The sequence below is a fragment of the Bos indicus x Bos taurus genome, chromosome 16 (genome assembly GCF_003369695.1).
Source record: "Bos indicus x Bos taurus breed Angus x Brahman F1 hybrid chromosome 16, Bos_hybrid_MaternalHap_v2.0, whole genome shotgun sequence".
In the NCBI taxonomy this organism is placed as follows: domain Eukaryota; kingdom Metazoa; phylum Chordata; class Mammalia; order Artiodactyla; family Bovidae; genus Bos; species Bos indicus x Bos taurus.
The window spans coordinates 67,016,846-67,031,865 of NC_040091.1; the positions used below are offsets into that span (position 1 = coordinate 67,016,846).

The 15,020-nt window shown below is 41.1% G+C and overlaps 1 pseudogene; it reads left to right on the plus strand.

The window, feature by feature from the left end:
* Positions 1-9,581: 9,581 nt before the first annotated feature.
* Positions 9,582-9,962, plus strand: LOC113906199 (annotated as a pseudogene).
* Positions 9,963-15,020: the final 5,058 nt, after the last annotated feature.

Sequence of the window (15,020 nt, forward strand, 5' to 3'; positions counted from 1 at the left end):
GATGGACTAGTTGGATCTCCTTACAGTCCAAGGGACTCTGAAGAGTCTTCTCCAAAACCATAGTTCAAGAGCATCAATTCTTTGGTGCTCAGCTTTCTTTATAGTCCAACTCTCACATCTGTACATGACTATTGGAAAAACCATAGCTTTGACTAGACGGATTTTTGTTGGCGAAGCAAAGTCTCTGCTTTTAATATGCTGTTTAGGTTGGTCATAGGTTTTCTTCCAAGGAGCAAGTGTCTTTTAATTTCATGGCTGCTTTTTTGGAGCCCAAGAAAATAAAGTCTGTCACTGTTTCCATTGTTTCCCCATCTATTTGCCATGAAGTGATGGGACCAGATAGCATGATCTTTGTTTTCTGAATGTTGAGTTTTAAGCCAACTTTTTCACCCTCCTCTTTCACTTTCATCAAGAGGATCTTTAGTTCTTCTTTGCTTTCTGCCATAAGAGTGGTATCATCTGCGTATCTGAGGTTATTGATATTTCTCCCAGCAATCTTGATTCCAGCTTGTGCTTCATCCGGCCTGGCATTTCGCATGATGTACACTGCATATAAGTTAAATAAGTAGGGTGACAATATACAGTGTTGACATACTCTTTTCCTGATTTGGAACCAGTCTATTGTTCCATGTCCAGTTCTGATTGTTGCTTTTTGACCTGCATACAGATTTCTCAAGAGGCAAGTCAGGTGGTCTGATATTCCCATCTCTTTAAGAATTTTCCACAGTTTGTTGTGATACAAACAGTCAAAGGCTTAAAATTTTAAACTAAGTTTAATTTTTAAATTTAATTTAAAAATTTTAAACTAAGTAAAAATAAAAATACAACTTAAAATTCATGGGATTCAGCCAAAGCACTGCTTGAAGGGAAGTGGATAGCATTAAATGCATGTATTTGAAAAGAAGAAGAATCTAAAATCAGTAATCTTAGTTTCCCCCTGAGGAAACAAAACCGAAAAATGGGGGTTGGGGGTGAGGGTAGAATGAAACAAATTACTAATATCAGAAATGAGAGTGGGCATATTATTATAATGGAAATAAAAAGGCTAATTATAAGCTAAATAACAACTTTGTGACCACAAATTTGACAACCTAGATGAAATGGACTAATTTTTGAAAGACACTTTGACTAAAATTCAAGCAAGTAGAATTAGACAATATGAATTCTACTAAAGAGTTTGAATTAATAATTAATAACCTTCTAAAATAGAAAGCACCGGGCCCAGATGGATTCATTACTAATTTCAACTAAACATTTAAAGAAGAAGTTATTCTAAACCTCTACAGTCTCTTCCACAAAACAGAAGATGAGAGCATAATTCGTAACTTAACCATGAAGTTAGAATTACCCTATTACCAAAACCACACAAAGACATTACAAGAAAAGGTAACTACAAACTCATATCTCTCATAAGTATTGGTGCAAAATTTTGCAACAAATTATTAGCAAACAAAATCCAACAACCTTCAAGCTAGACTTCAAGCAGTACTTAAACTGAGAACTTCCAGATATACAAACTGGATTTAGAAAAGGCAGAGGAACCAGAGACCAATTTGCCAACATTCATTCAGTCATAGAGAAATCAAGGGAATTCCAGGAAAACATCTACTTCTGCTTCACTGACTATGTGAAAGCCTTTGATTGTGTGGGTCAAAATAAACTGTGGAAAATCCTTTAAGAGATGGGACTACCAGACCACCTGGTCTGGTTATCAGTCTCCTGAGAAATCTATATGCAGGTCAAGAAACAATAGTTATAACCTTACAGGGAATGACTGGTTCAAAATTGGAAAAGGAGTAAGACAAGGCTGTATATTGTCACCCTGTTTAACTTATATGCACAGTATATCATGGGAATTGCCAAACTGGATGAATCACAGGCTGGAATCAAGATTGCCAGGAGAAATATCAACATTCTCAGATATGCAGACGACACCACTTTAATGGCACAAAGTGAAGAGAAACTAAAGAGCCTCTTGATGAGAATGAAAGAGGAGAGTGAAAAAGCTGGTTTAAAACTCAACATTCAAAAAATGAAGATCATGGCATCCAGTCCCATCATTTCATGGCAAATAGATGGGGAAAAAGTGGAAGCAATGGCACATTTTATTTTCTTGGTGTCCAAAATTACTGTGGATAGTGACTGCAGCCATGAAATTAAAAGACGCTTGTTCCTTGGAAGGAAAGCTATGACAAACCTTGACAGCATATTAAAAAGCAGAGACGTCACTTTGCTGACAAAGGTCCAAATAGTCAAAGCTATGATTTTTCCAGTAGTCATATATGAGTGTGAGAGTTGGACCATAAAGAAGGCTGAGTGCCGAAGAATGGATGCTTTTGAACTGTGGTATTCAAGAAGACTCTTGAAAGGAGATGAAACCAGTCAATCCTAAAGGAAATCAGTCCTGATAGTCATTGGAAGGATTTATGCTGAAGCTGAAGCTCCAATATTTTGGCCACCTGATGCGAAGAGCCAACTCATTTGAAAAGACCCAATGCGGGGAAAGATTGAAGGCAGGAGGAGAAGGGGGTGACAGAGGATAAAATGATTAGATGGCATAATCAACTCAATGGACATGAGTTTGAGCAAACTCTGAGGGACAGTGAAGGACAGGGAGACCTTGTGTGCTGCAGTCTATGGGATTTCAAGGAGTCAGACATGACTTAGTGACTAAACAACAGCAACAACAAGAAATCCAACAATGTATAAAAATTATACACCATAATGAAGTGGAATTTATTCCAAGTATGCAAAATAACAAGATATGTATAAAATCTATATAAAGAAAAGTACAAAACTCTGATGACAAAAAAAAATCAAAGAACTAAATAATTAGAGAAATTCCACGTTCATAGATAGAAAGACTCATTATTGTCAAGCTGTCAGTTCTTCCCAACTTGATAGATTCAATGCACTTTCAATCAAAATCTCAGAAATTTATCTTGTGGATATAGGAAAACTGATTCTTAAGATTTTGAAATGGAAAAGACCCAGGCTATTTAAATATTGAAGGAGAAGAACAAGATTGTAAGACTGATACTAATGACTTCAAGACTTAGCATATAGCTACAGTCACTAAGACAGTGCACTATAGCAAAAAAACAAATAGATCAATAGAACAGAGAGCCCAGAATAGACCCCATAAAGAGAGTCAATTGATCTTTGGCAAAAGCATTATAATAGAGAAATATAGTCTTTTTGACAAATGTTACTGGGGCAAGTGAACATCCATATGCAAGAAAGAAAAAATCTAGACACAGTTTTCTTCACAAAAATTGACTCAAAGTAGAGTTAAATGTGAAATGCAAAACTAAAAAAATATAAAAGATGACGTAGGAGAAAATCTATGCAGCCTATGTTATCGCAATGACTTTTTAGATACAGCAGACTTTCATGATCCATGAAATCAGAAATGATTGATGATGTAGATGTCCCTAAAATTAAAAACTTCTGCTTTTGTGAAAGACCTTGTAAAGAGGATGAGACAAAAAGCCACTTTGGGTGATGATGGTGTGTCAGTTTAAGTTCATCATCTGCAAGAAACAGGCCACTCTGGTGGGGGACGCTGGCACCGGGGCAGATTGTCCATGTGAGGGGACATGGGTACATGGGGACTCTGTACTTGCTGCTTAATTTTGTCATAACCTTAAACTGCTCTAAAAAATAAAGTTTATTTTTTAAAAATTTCTAATTGAAGGATAATTGCTTTACAGAATTTTGTGGTTTTCTGTCACACATCAACAAGAATAAGCCATAAGTACACCCATGTCCCCTCCCTCCCAGATATCCCTCCCGTCTCCCTCCCCAGCCCACCCTTCAACCTGCCATAGAGCCCCTGTTTGAGTACCCTGATTCATACAGCAAATTGCCATTGGCTATCTATTTTACATATGGTATTGTAAATTTCTATGTTGGAGAAGGAAATGGCACCCACTCCAGTATTCTTGCCTGGAGAATTCCATGGACAGAGGAGCCTGGTGGGCTACAGTCCATGGGGTCTCAAAGAGTCGGACACCACTGGGCGACTAAGACACACACACACATTTCTATGTTACTCTCTCCATACATCTCCCCTTCTCCTTCCCCCCTTCCCCCATGTCCATAGGTCTGTTCTCTATGTCTGTTTCTCCATTGCTGCCCTGAAAATAAATTCATCAGTATCATCTTTCTAGACTCCATATATATGTGTCAGTATACGATGTTTATATTTCTCTTTCTGACTTACTTCACTCTGTATAATAGGCTCTAGGTTCATCCACCTCATTTGAATGGATTCAAATGTGTTCCTTTTTATGGCTGAGTAATATTCCATTGTATATACGTACCACAGCTTCTTTATCAATTCATCTATCAATGGACATCTAGGTTGCTTCCATGTTCTAGCTATTGTAAATAGTGCTGCAATGAACATTGGGGTACATGTGTCTTTTTCAACTTTGGTTTCCTCAGGGTATATGACCAGGAAAGGGACTGCTGGGTCATATGGTGCTTTTATTCCTAGCTTTTCCCGGAATCTCCACACCGTCTTTCATAGTGGCTCTATCAGTCTACATTCCCACCAGCAATGCAAGGGTGTTCCCCTTTCTCCACACCCTCTCCACCATTTGTTGTTTGTAGACTTTTTAATGATGGCCATTCTGATCGATGTGAGATGGTATCTCATTGTAGTTTTGATTTGCATTTCTCTAATAATGAGTGATGTTAAGCATCTGTATGTCTTCTTTGGAGAAATGTCTCTTCGGGTCCCTTTCCCACTTTTTGAAAGTGGGGCAGATTGTCCATGTGTGGGGACATGAGTATATGGGAACTCTGTACTTGCTGCTTAATTTTTCCATGACCTTACACTGCTCTAAAAAAATAAAGTTTATTAATTAAAAGAAATTTTAAAGAACCTCAGCCCATAAAAGGGCTTTTGCTCTTAGCTGTTTCTTTTTCTCTTGTTCACATATTAATTCTACTCTTCTCACACATGCTTCACGTTAATTTTAGTGGTGGATGAAAACAACCTCCACCATATGAGCCACAGCCTATTTTGCTAAAGGCAATCCATTTTTTTTTGGACTATTCATAATCATTGGTAAAAATCTTCAAGGCTGAATGCTGCAGAATCTGAAAAATGACAGATGCTCTTTTCCTAACTAAAAATTCTCTGTACCCTAAGGACAATAATTCCCTTGCTATTAATAACTTGTTATTCCCTTGTTATTAATAAAATCTGAAGAATTTACTCCTTCTCTCATTCCTCTCATATCCAGACATTGTATTCATATAATGTTTTCCCTTTCATTGAAATGATGCCGTACCCAAGTGCTTGTGCTCAATGCAAAGGGAGGCTAAACAAATGGAAACATTGGAGTTGGGAGCAGAGAAAGGTTTACTGCAGGGACCAAGCAAGGAGAACAGGAACCTCATGCTCAAAAACCTCAAACTCTCCAATCATTTGGGGTAAGAGTTTTTAAAGGCGAAATTTGGGGTGATAGCTGCAGGGCATATGACTTTCTTCTGATTGGTTGGTGGTGAGGCAACAGCGTGGTGGTTCCCCAGGAATCTTGTGCTTAGCCTGAAGTTGCCATTCTCTATTGGGGTTGGGACCTTTGTTCCTGACAAAGATCTCAAAAATATGTATATCCCTTGAGGAGAAACCAAGACCTGCTTTATCACTGCACTATTGTTTCTTCCCTGGTCCTCCTTTGTTTCTGCATTTCCTCCCTTCCCTTCAGTTCAGTTCAACTCAGTTGTGTCCAACACTTCCACTCAGTTGTGTCAACACTTTGCTACCCCATGGAGTGCAGCACACCAGGCTTCCCTGTCCATCACCAACTCCCGGAGCTTGCTCGAACTCATATCCATCAAGTCGGTGATGTCATCCAACCATTTCATCCTCTGTTGTCTCCTTCTCTTCCCATCTTCAATCCTTCCCAGTATCAGGGTCTTTTCAAATCAGTCAGTTCTTCACATCCCAGGTGGCAAAGGTATTGGAGCTTCAGCTTCAGCATCAGGCCTTCCAATGAATATTAAGGACTGATTTCCTTTAGGATGGACTGGTTGGATCTCCTTGCATTCCAAGGGACTCTCAGGAGTCTTCTCCAACACCACAGTTCAAAAATATCAATTCTTTGGCACTCAGCCTGCTTTATGGTCCAACTCTCAATCCATACACGACTACTGGAAAAACCATAGCTTTGACTATAGCTTTGACCTCCATTCCCATAGCTCTGACATCCTTCCCTAGTAAGGAACTATTTGAATCTGCTTTTTGTTAGTTGCTCAGTCATTTCTGACTCTTTGTGACCCCGTGGAATTGAACCCGGGTCTCCTGCATTGCAGGCTTCCCCGGTGGCCCTAGTGGTAATGAACCTGCCTGCCAATGCAGGAGACATAAGAGATGTGTGTTTGATTCCTGGGTCTGGAAGATCCCCTGCAGGAAGGCATGGCAACCCACTTCAGTAATCTTGCCTGGAGAATCCCATGGACAGAGGAGCCTGGTGGGCTACAGTCTAAAGGGTCACAAAGAGTCGGACATGACTGAAGTGACTTAGCACACACACAGCACTCCCGCATTTCAGGCAGATTCTTTGCCATCTGAGTCACCAGGGAAGCCCCCTTTAGAACTCAGGAAAGATTAAGTAGGCTGAAGCCTTTTTTCCTGTAAACAAGAAATAAGGAGCATGGAGAGTGTTATGGTCTGGGTGTGGGTTGGTAAAGAATTTCCCGATATGAGAGGGAAATAAAGTTTATTAGAGTGGGAGACACTGTTAGAACAGCGGGCCAGCTCAAGGGAGAGCCAGTGTTGAACAGTGGTCCTTTTTTTAGTCCACTTTTATACCCAGGGTACAGGGGTGGGGTAGGGGGTCTTGTGGGTCATTTGCTGATTGGATAAGGCACATATATTGCAGGAGGGGAAGACTAACACAAATATCTCCTCCCTATTGGGTAGGAGGGGAGACAGGTTATACTGCTCAGGAGAACCTGAAATCAGTTAATAGTTATAACATGGGAGAGGGAAGGATGATAGGGTCTGGCTTTTCTGTTCCTGCATTCCAAGATCCTCCTTGGTTTTATCTGCTCTTTCGTCCTTGGGTCACCAGAGAGGTTTTTATACCTGGGAGGGCCTTACAGGGTCCTGCTCAATTTCAGAAGCACTACTCATAAGCCGTGTGCATCTTTCCCAACTGCTTCTGCAAAAGCTTCAGGGTTTCTGACCTCTAAAGCTGTATCTCTACTCTCTAATCTAAATTTCAAATACTTATACAACTGCCCCCTGGAACTTTTCATAAGACCATACTAAAAGCCAAACTCACCCTCAGCTTAAAATTCATTTTTTGTGCGTGCTCAGTCATGTCCAACTCTTAGGGATCCCGTGGACTGCAGCCTGCCAAGTTCCTCTGTCCATGGAATTTTCCAGGCAAGAATACTGAAGTGGGTTGCCATTTCCTCCTCCAAGGGATCTTCCCAACCCAGGGATCAAACCTGCCTCTCCTGTGTCTCCTGCATTGGCAGGCAGAATCTTTATCACTGTGTCATCTGGGAATAAAATTGAGTTGTTCAGTTGCTAAGTCATGTCCTGTTGTAGAGAAAAAGCCAATTCTAACTCCATGATGGAAACTGTTTCTTTAACTTGCTTTTTATTGCTTTTGTTATTATAAACATACACAGTGGCTTGCTTAAAAGGACCCTGTCCCTCTGCTTGTCTGTAAACTAAAGGGCTTTTGTTCAGCTCATGGAAAGATGGTTTGTCCCTGCCCACATGCAAATAGAAGAGATTAATATACCCTTTCCAAAGGCTGGCCATTCCTTGGGAGATGTTTTGCAAGACTGTAGACCCTTTCACTTTACTTCCCCACTGCCTCTCCCTCTCTGTTCTGCCTTTTGACTTTCAGTTCAGTTCGGTCACTGAACCGCAGTATGCCAGGCCTCCCCGTCCATCATCAACTGCCGGAGTTCACCCAAACCCACGTCCATTGACTCGGTGATGCCATCCAACCATCTCATCCTCTGTCGTCCCCTTCTCCTCCTGCCCTCAATCTTCCCCAGCATTAGGGTCTTTTCCAATGAGTCAGCTATTCACATCCGGTGGCCAAAGTATTGGAGTTTCAGCTTCAACAGCAGTCCTTCCAATGAACCCCCAGGATTGATCTTTAGGATGGACTGGTTGGATCTCCTTGCAGTCCAAGGGACTCTCAAGAGTCTTCTCCAACACCACAGTTCTAAAGCATCAATTCTTCGGTGCTCAGCCTTCTTCACAGTCCAACTCTCACATCCATACATGACCACTGGAAAAACCATAGCCTAGACTAGATGCACCTTTGTGGACAAAGTAATGTCTCTGCTTTTTAATATGCTGTCTAGATTGGTCATAACTTTCCTTTCAAGGAGTAAATGTCTTTTAATTTCATAGCTGCAATCACCATCTGCAGTGATTTTGGAGCCCAGAAAAATAAAGTCTGACACTGTTTCCACTGTTTCCCCATCTATTTCCCGTGAAGTGATGGCACCAGATGTCATGATCTTTGTTCTCTGAATGTTGAGCTTTAAGCCAACTTTTTCACTCTCCTCTTTCACTTTCATCAAGAGACTCTTTAGTTTTTTGCTTTCTGCCATAAGGGTGATGTCATCTGCATATCTGAGGTTATTGACATTTCTGCTGGCAATCTTGATTCCAGCTTGTGCTTCTTCCAGCCCTGCATTTCTCATGATGCACTCTGCATAGAAGTTAAATAAACAGGGTGACAATAGACAGCCTTGACGTACTCCTTTTCCTATTTGGAACCAGTCTGTTGTTCCATGTCCAGTTCTAACTGTTGCTTCCTGACCGCATACAGGTTTCTCAAGAGGCAGGTCAGGTGGTCTGGTATTCCCATCTCTTTCAGAATTTTCCACAGTTTATTGTGATCCATGCAGTCAAAGACTTTGGCATATTCAATGAAGCAGAAATAGATGTTTTTCTGGAACTCTTGCATTTTCGATGATCCAGCAATGTTGGCAATTTGATCTCTGGTTCCTCTGTCTTTTCTAAAACCAGTTAAAACATCTGGAAGTTCACAGTTCACATATTGCTGAAGCCTGGCTTGGAGAATTTTGAGCATTACTTTACTAGCATGTGAGATGAGTGCAATTGTGGCTTTTGAATTTAGTTCCTCATTACTTCTATCCCTCTGACTCTACAAAAGAGTAGAGGCACAGGACTGGAAAAGGTCAATTTTCATTCTAATCCCAAAGAAAGGCAATGCCAAAGAATGCTCAGATTACCGCACAATTGCACTCATCTCACATGCTAGTGAAGTAATGCACCAAATTCTCCAAGCCAGATTTCAACAATCCGTGAACTCTGGCTTGGAGAATTTTGAACATTACCTCTCTAGCATGTGAGATGAGTGCAATTGTGAAGTAGTTTGAGCATTTTTTGGCATTGGTTTTAGAAAAGGCACAGAGGAACCTAAGAATCAAATTGCCAACATCCCCTGGATCATAAAAAGCAAGAGAGTTCCAGGAAAACATCTATTTATGCTTTATTGACTATGCCAAAGCCTTTGACTGTGTTTCACGATATTTCTGTGTTGTTGGATGTTATCATTATAGACATGCCTGAAGCGGCTAAGTCGGCTCCTGCCCCTAAAAAGGGCTCTAAAAAAGCTGTGACCAAGGCCCAGAAGAAGGATGGCAAGATGCGCAAGTGCAGCTGCAAGGAGAGCTACTCCGTGAACGTGTACAAGGTACTGAAGCAAGTCCATCTGGACACCAGCATATTGTCCAAGGCCATGGGAATCACGAACTCTTTCGTCAATGACATTTTCAAGCGCATTGCTGGCGAGGCATAGTGCCTGGCGCATTACAACAAGCACTCGACTATCACATCCAGGGAGATCCAGACCGCTGTGGGCTTGCTGCTACCTGGGGAGCTGGCCAAGCACGCCGTGTCTGAGGGCACTAAGGCTGTCACCAAGTATACCAGCTCCAAGTAAATATAATATGCCTAGCCGCTGTTAACGGAGAAGGCAATGGCACCCCGCTCCAGTACTCTTGCCTGGAAAATCCCACGGACGGAGGAGCCTGGTGGACTGCAGTCCATGGGGTCGCTAAGAGTTGGACACGACTGAGCGACTTCACTTTCACTTTGACTGTGTGGATCACAATAAACTGTGGAAAATTCTGAAAGAGATGGGAATACCAGATCACCTGACTGGCCTCTTGAGAAACCTGTATGCAGGTCAGGAAGCAACAGTTAGAAGTGGACATGGAACAACAGGCTGGTTCCAAATAGGAAAAGGAGTACGTCAAGGCTGTATATTGTCACCCTGTTTATTTAACTTCTATGCAGAGTACATCATGAGAAACGCAGGGCTGGAGGAAGCACAAGCTGGAATCAAGATTGCCGGCAGAAATATCAATAACCTCAGCTATGCAGATGACACCACCCTTATGGCAGAAAGTGAAGAGGAACTAAAGAGCCCCTTGATGAAAGTGAAAGAGGAGAGTGAAAAAGTTGGTTTAAAGCCTAACATTCAGAAAACAAAGATCACAGCATCCAGTCCCATCACGTCATGGCAAATAGATGGAGAAACAGTGGAAATAGTGGCAGACTTTATATTTTTGGGCTACAAAATCACTGCAGATGGTGACTGAAGCCATGAAATTAAAAGATGCTTACTCCTTGGGAGAAAAGCTATGACCAACCTAGATAACATATTAAGAAGCAGAGACATTACTTTGCCAATAAAGGTCGGTCTAGCCAAAGCTCTGATTTTTCCAATAGTCATGTATGGATGTGAGAGTTGGACTATAAAGAAAGCTGAGTGCCGAAGAATTGATGCTTTTGAATGATGGTGTTGGAGAAGACTCTTGAGAGTCCCTTGGACTGCAAGGAGATATGAACAGTCCATCCTAAAGGAAATCAATCCTGAATATTTATTGGAAGGACTAATGTTGAAGCTGAAACTCCAATACTTTGGCCACCTGATGCGAAGAGCTGACTCATTTGAAAAGACCCTGATGCTGGAAAGATTGAGGGCAGGAGGAGAAGGGGACAACAGAGAATGAGATGGTTGCATGGCATCACTGACTCAATGGACATGAGTTTGAGTAAACTCCAGGAGTTGGTGATGCACAGGGAAGCCTGACGTGCTGCAGTCCATGGGGTCACAGAGTCGGACATGACTGAGGGACTGAACTCAACTGAAGGTAATTAGAAGCTGGCATGTCCTATGTAATTAGAAATTGATTTTTCTGCAAATATTAATATTTTGCCACCTAGCCAAGTAAGCCTGACTTGTTTCATCTGTGAGAAGCCCACTTTTAATCCACCTCTTTTGTAAGCTAATGGGTTTTACATTGCTGTACCTGACTCAGAACTGAAGTCGAAGTAAGAACTGGGGCCTTGTTGTGTGTTTATGTATATCTCTTTTTTGGGAAATATTGCCCTGGTTGATTGTAAAAATAACTCTATTTAATTGGCCTAAATTATAGTAATAAGCACTTTCAAACCAAAAACATTCTAAATACAAGAGAGATCAAGTTAAATGAGTTTCCATTTCACATGAACTGGAAAACGTAATATTACATTAGTACCTGATATTAATGTTTGATTGTTGATCTAATAATAATATAGACATGTCTTGAATAATCAACATATTAAATATAATAATAAGTATAAAACTTTCATTGCGCCTAGGTTTAACATAAATAAGCTATTGCATCTGTTACAAATTTGTCAGCAAGTACCTCAATGTGGAAAAAAACTTTAAGGAAACAAAGATGTGTTTTCAATAGATGGTGTGATGAATAAAAGAAAAATACAGAAAAGAGTTAAAGAGTTATGCATGATCATGTAGGAAAGATATGGTATATGGTCTTTTCTATCAAAGGAGAAATTATAAGAAATACAGAAGCAATTCATTTTCAAAACAGTTGAACAGAAAGACATATAGCTGGCTTGTGAGTAAGATTCCTACTATGGTGGCTTCACCAATAGCTCAGTTGGTAAAGAATCTGCCTTCAATCTTTCCCAGCATCAGGGTCTTTTCCAATGAGTTGGCTCTTTGCATCAGGTGGCCAAAGTATTGGAACTTCAGCATCAGCATAAAGCTATTTTCCTTTAATATTCACCAGACGAATTAACAGGCTCACAATCCAACCAGATTTATCATTTATTAGCATTTGTCAGTATTTCAAGTGCTACATATTTCAATAAATATTTATTGAATAAATGAGTGGAACTGTCTTCTGTGGCTTCCCCAGTGGCACAGTGGTAAAGAACATTCCTGCCAATGCACGAGATGAGGGTTCGATCACTGGGTTGGGTAGATCCCCTGAATAAGGGAATGGCAACCCACTCCAGTATTCTTGCCTGGAGAATTCCATGGACAGAAGAGGCTGGTGGGCTACAGTCCATGGGGTACAAAGAGTCATACATGACTTAGTGACTAAACAACAATGACATCTTCTGTGAAGTTCATGCTGAAAACTCAGCCTCTAGGAGCCACTCCATGTTCAAGGTCAGGAGGGGCGGGTGAAGAGATACCCCTCATCCAAGGTTAGGAGCAGCGGCTGCACTTTGCTGGAGCACCCATGAAGAGATACCCCACGTCCAAGGTAAGAGAAACCCAAGTAAGATGGTAAGAGTTGCGAGAGGGCATCAGAGTGCAGACACACTGAAACCATAATCACAGGAAACTAGTCAATCTAATCACACTAGGACCACAGCCTTGTCTAACTCAATGAAACTAAGCCACGCCTGTGGGGCCACCCAAGACAGGTGGGCATGGTGGAGAGATCTGACACAATGTGGTCCACTGGAGAAGGGAATGGCAAACCACTTCAGTATTCTTGCCTTGAGAGCCTCATGAACAGTAGGAAAAGGCAAAATGATAGGATATGAAAGAGGAACTCCCCAGTCAGTAGGTGCCCAATATGCTACTGGAGATCAGTGGAGAAATAACTCCAGAAAGAATGAAGGGATGGAGCCAAAGCAAAAAGAATACCCAGTTGTGGATGTGACTGGTGATAGAAGCAAGGTCCGATGCTGTAAAGAGCAATATTGCATAGGAACCTGGAATGTCAGGTCCATGAATCCAGGCAAATTCGAAGTGATCAAACAGGAGATGGCAAGAGTGAACATCGACTTTCTAGGAATCAGCGAACTAAAATGGACTGGAATGAGTGAATTTAACTCAGATGACCATTATATCTACTACTGTGGGCAGGAATCCCTCAGAAGAAACGGAGTAGCCATCATGGTCAATAAAAGAGTCTGAAATGCACTACTTGGATGCAGTCTCAAAAACGACAGAATGATCTCTGTTCATTTTCAAGGCAAACCATTCAATATCACAGTAATCCAAGTCTATGCCCCAACCGGTAACGCTGAAGAAGCTGAAGTTGAATGGTTCTATGAAGACCTACAAGACCTTTTAGAACTAACACCAAAAAAAGATGTCCTTTTCATTATAGGGGACTGGAATGCAAAAGTAGGAAGTCAGGAAACACCTGGAGTAACAGGCAAATTTGGCCTTGGAATATGGAATGAAGCAGGGCAAAGACTAATAGAGTTTTACCAAGAAAATGCACCGGTCATAGCAAACACCCTCTTCCAACAACGCAAGAGAAGACTCTATACATGGACATCATCAGACGGTCAACACCGAAATCAGATTGATTATATTCTTTGCAGCCAAAGATGGAGAAGCTCTATACAGTCAGCAAAAACAAGACCAGGAGCTGACTGTGGCTCAGATCATGAACTCCTTATTGCCAAATTCAGACTTAAATTGAAGAAAGTAGGGAAAACCACTAGACCATTCAGGTATGACCTAAATCAAATCCCTTATGATTATACAGTGGAAGTGAGAAATAGATTTAAGGGCCTAGAACTGATAGATAGAGTGCCTGATGAACGATGGATGGAGGTTTGTGACATTGTACAGGAGAAAGGGATCAAGACCATCCCCATGGAAAAGAAATGCAAAAAAGGAAAATGGCTGTCTGGGGAGGCCTTACAAATAGCTGTGAAAAGAAGAGAAGAGAAAAGCAAAGGAGAAAAGGAGATATAAACATCTGAATGCAGAGTTCCAAAGAATAGCAAGGAGAGATAAGAAAGCCTTCCTCAGCAATCAATACAAAGAAATAGAGGAAAACAACAGAATGGGAAAGACTAGAGATCTCTTCAAGAAAATTAGAGATACCAAGGGAACATTTCATGCAAAGTTGGGCTCGATAAAGGACAGAAATGGTATGGACCTAACAGAAGCAGAAGATATTAAGAAGAGATGGCAAGAATACACAGAAGAACTGTACAAAACCATGTACCAAGACAATCACGATGGTGTGATCACTGACCTAGAGCCAGACATCCTGGAATGTGAAGTCAAGTGGGCCTTAGAAAGCATCACTATGAACAAAGCTAGTGGAGGTGATGGATTCCAGTGGAGCTATTTCAAATCCTGAAAGATGATGCTGTGAAAGTGCTGCTCTCAATATGCCAGCAAATTTGGAAACTCAGCAGTGGCCACAGGACTGGAAAAGTTCAGTTTTCATTCCAATCCCAAAGAAAGGCAATGCCAAAGAATGCTCAAACTACCACACAGTTGCACTCATCTCACACGCTAGTAAAGTAATGTTCAAAATTCTCCAAGCCAGGCTTCAGCAATACATGAACTGTGAACTTCCTGATGTTCAAGCTGGTTTTAGAAAAGGCAGAGGAACCAGAGATCAAATTCCCAGCATCCACTGGATCATGGAAAAAGCAAGAGAGTTCCAGAAAAACATCTATTTCTGCTTTATTGACTATGCCAAAGCCTTTGACTGTGTGGATCACAACAAACTGTGGAAAATTCTGAAAGAGATGGGAATACCAGACCACCTGATCTGCCCTTTGAGAAACCTATATGCAGGTTGGAAAGCAAAAGTTAGAACTGGACATGGAACAACAGACTGGTTCCAAATAGGAAAAGGAGTACATCAGGCTGTATATTGTCACCCTGCTTATTTAATTTATATGCAGAGTACATCATGAGAAATGCTGGGCT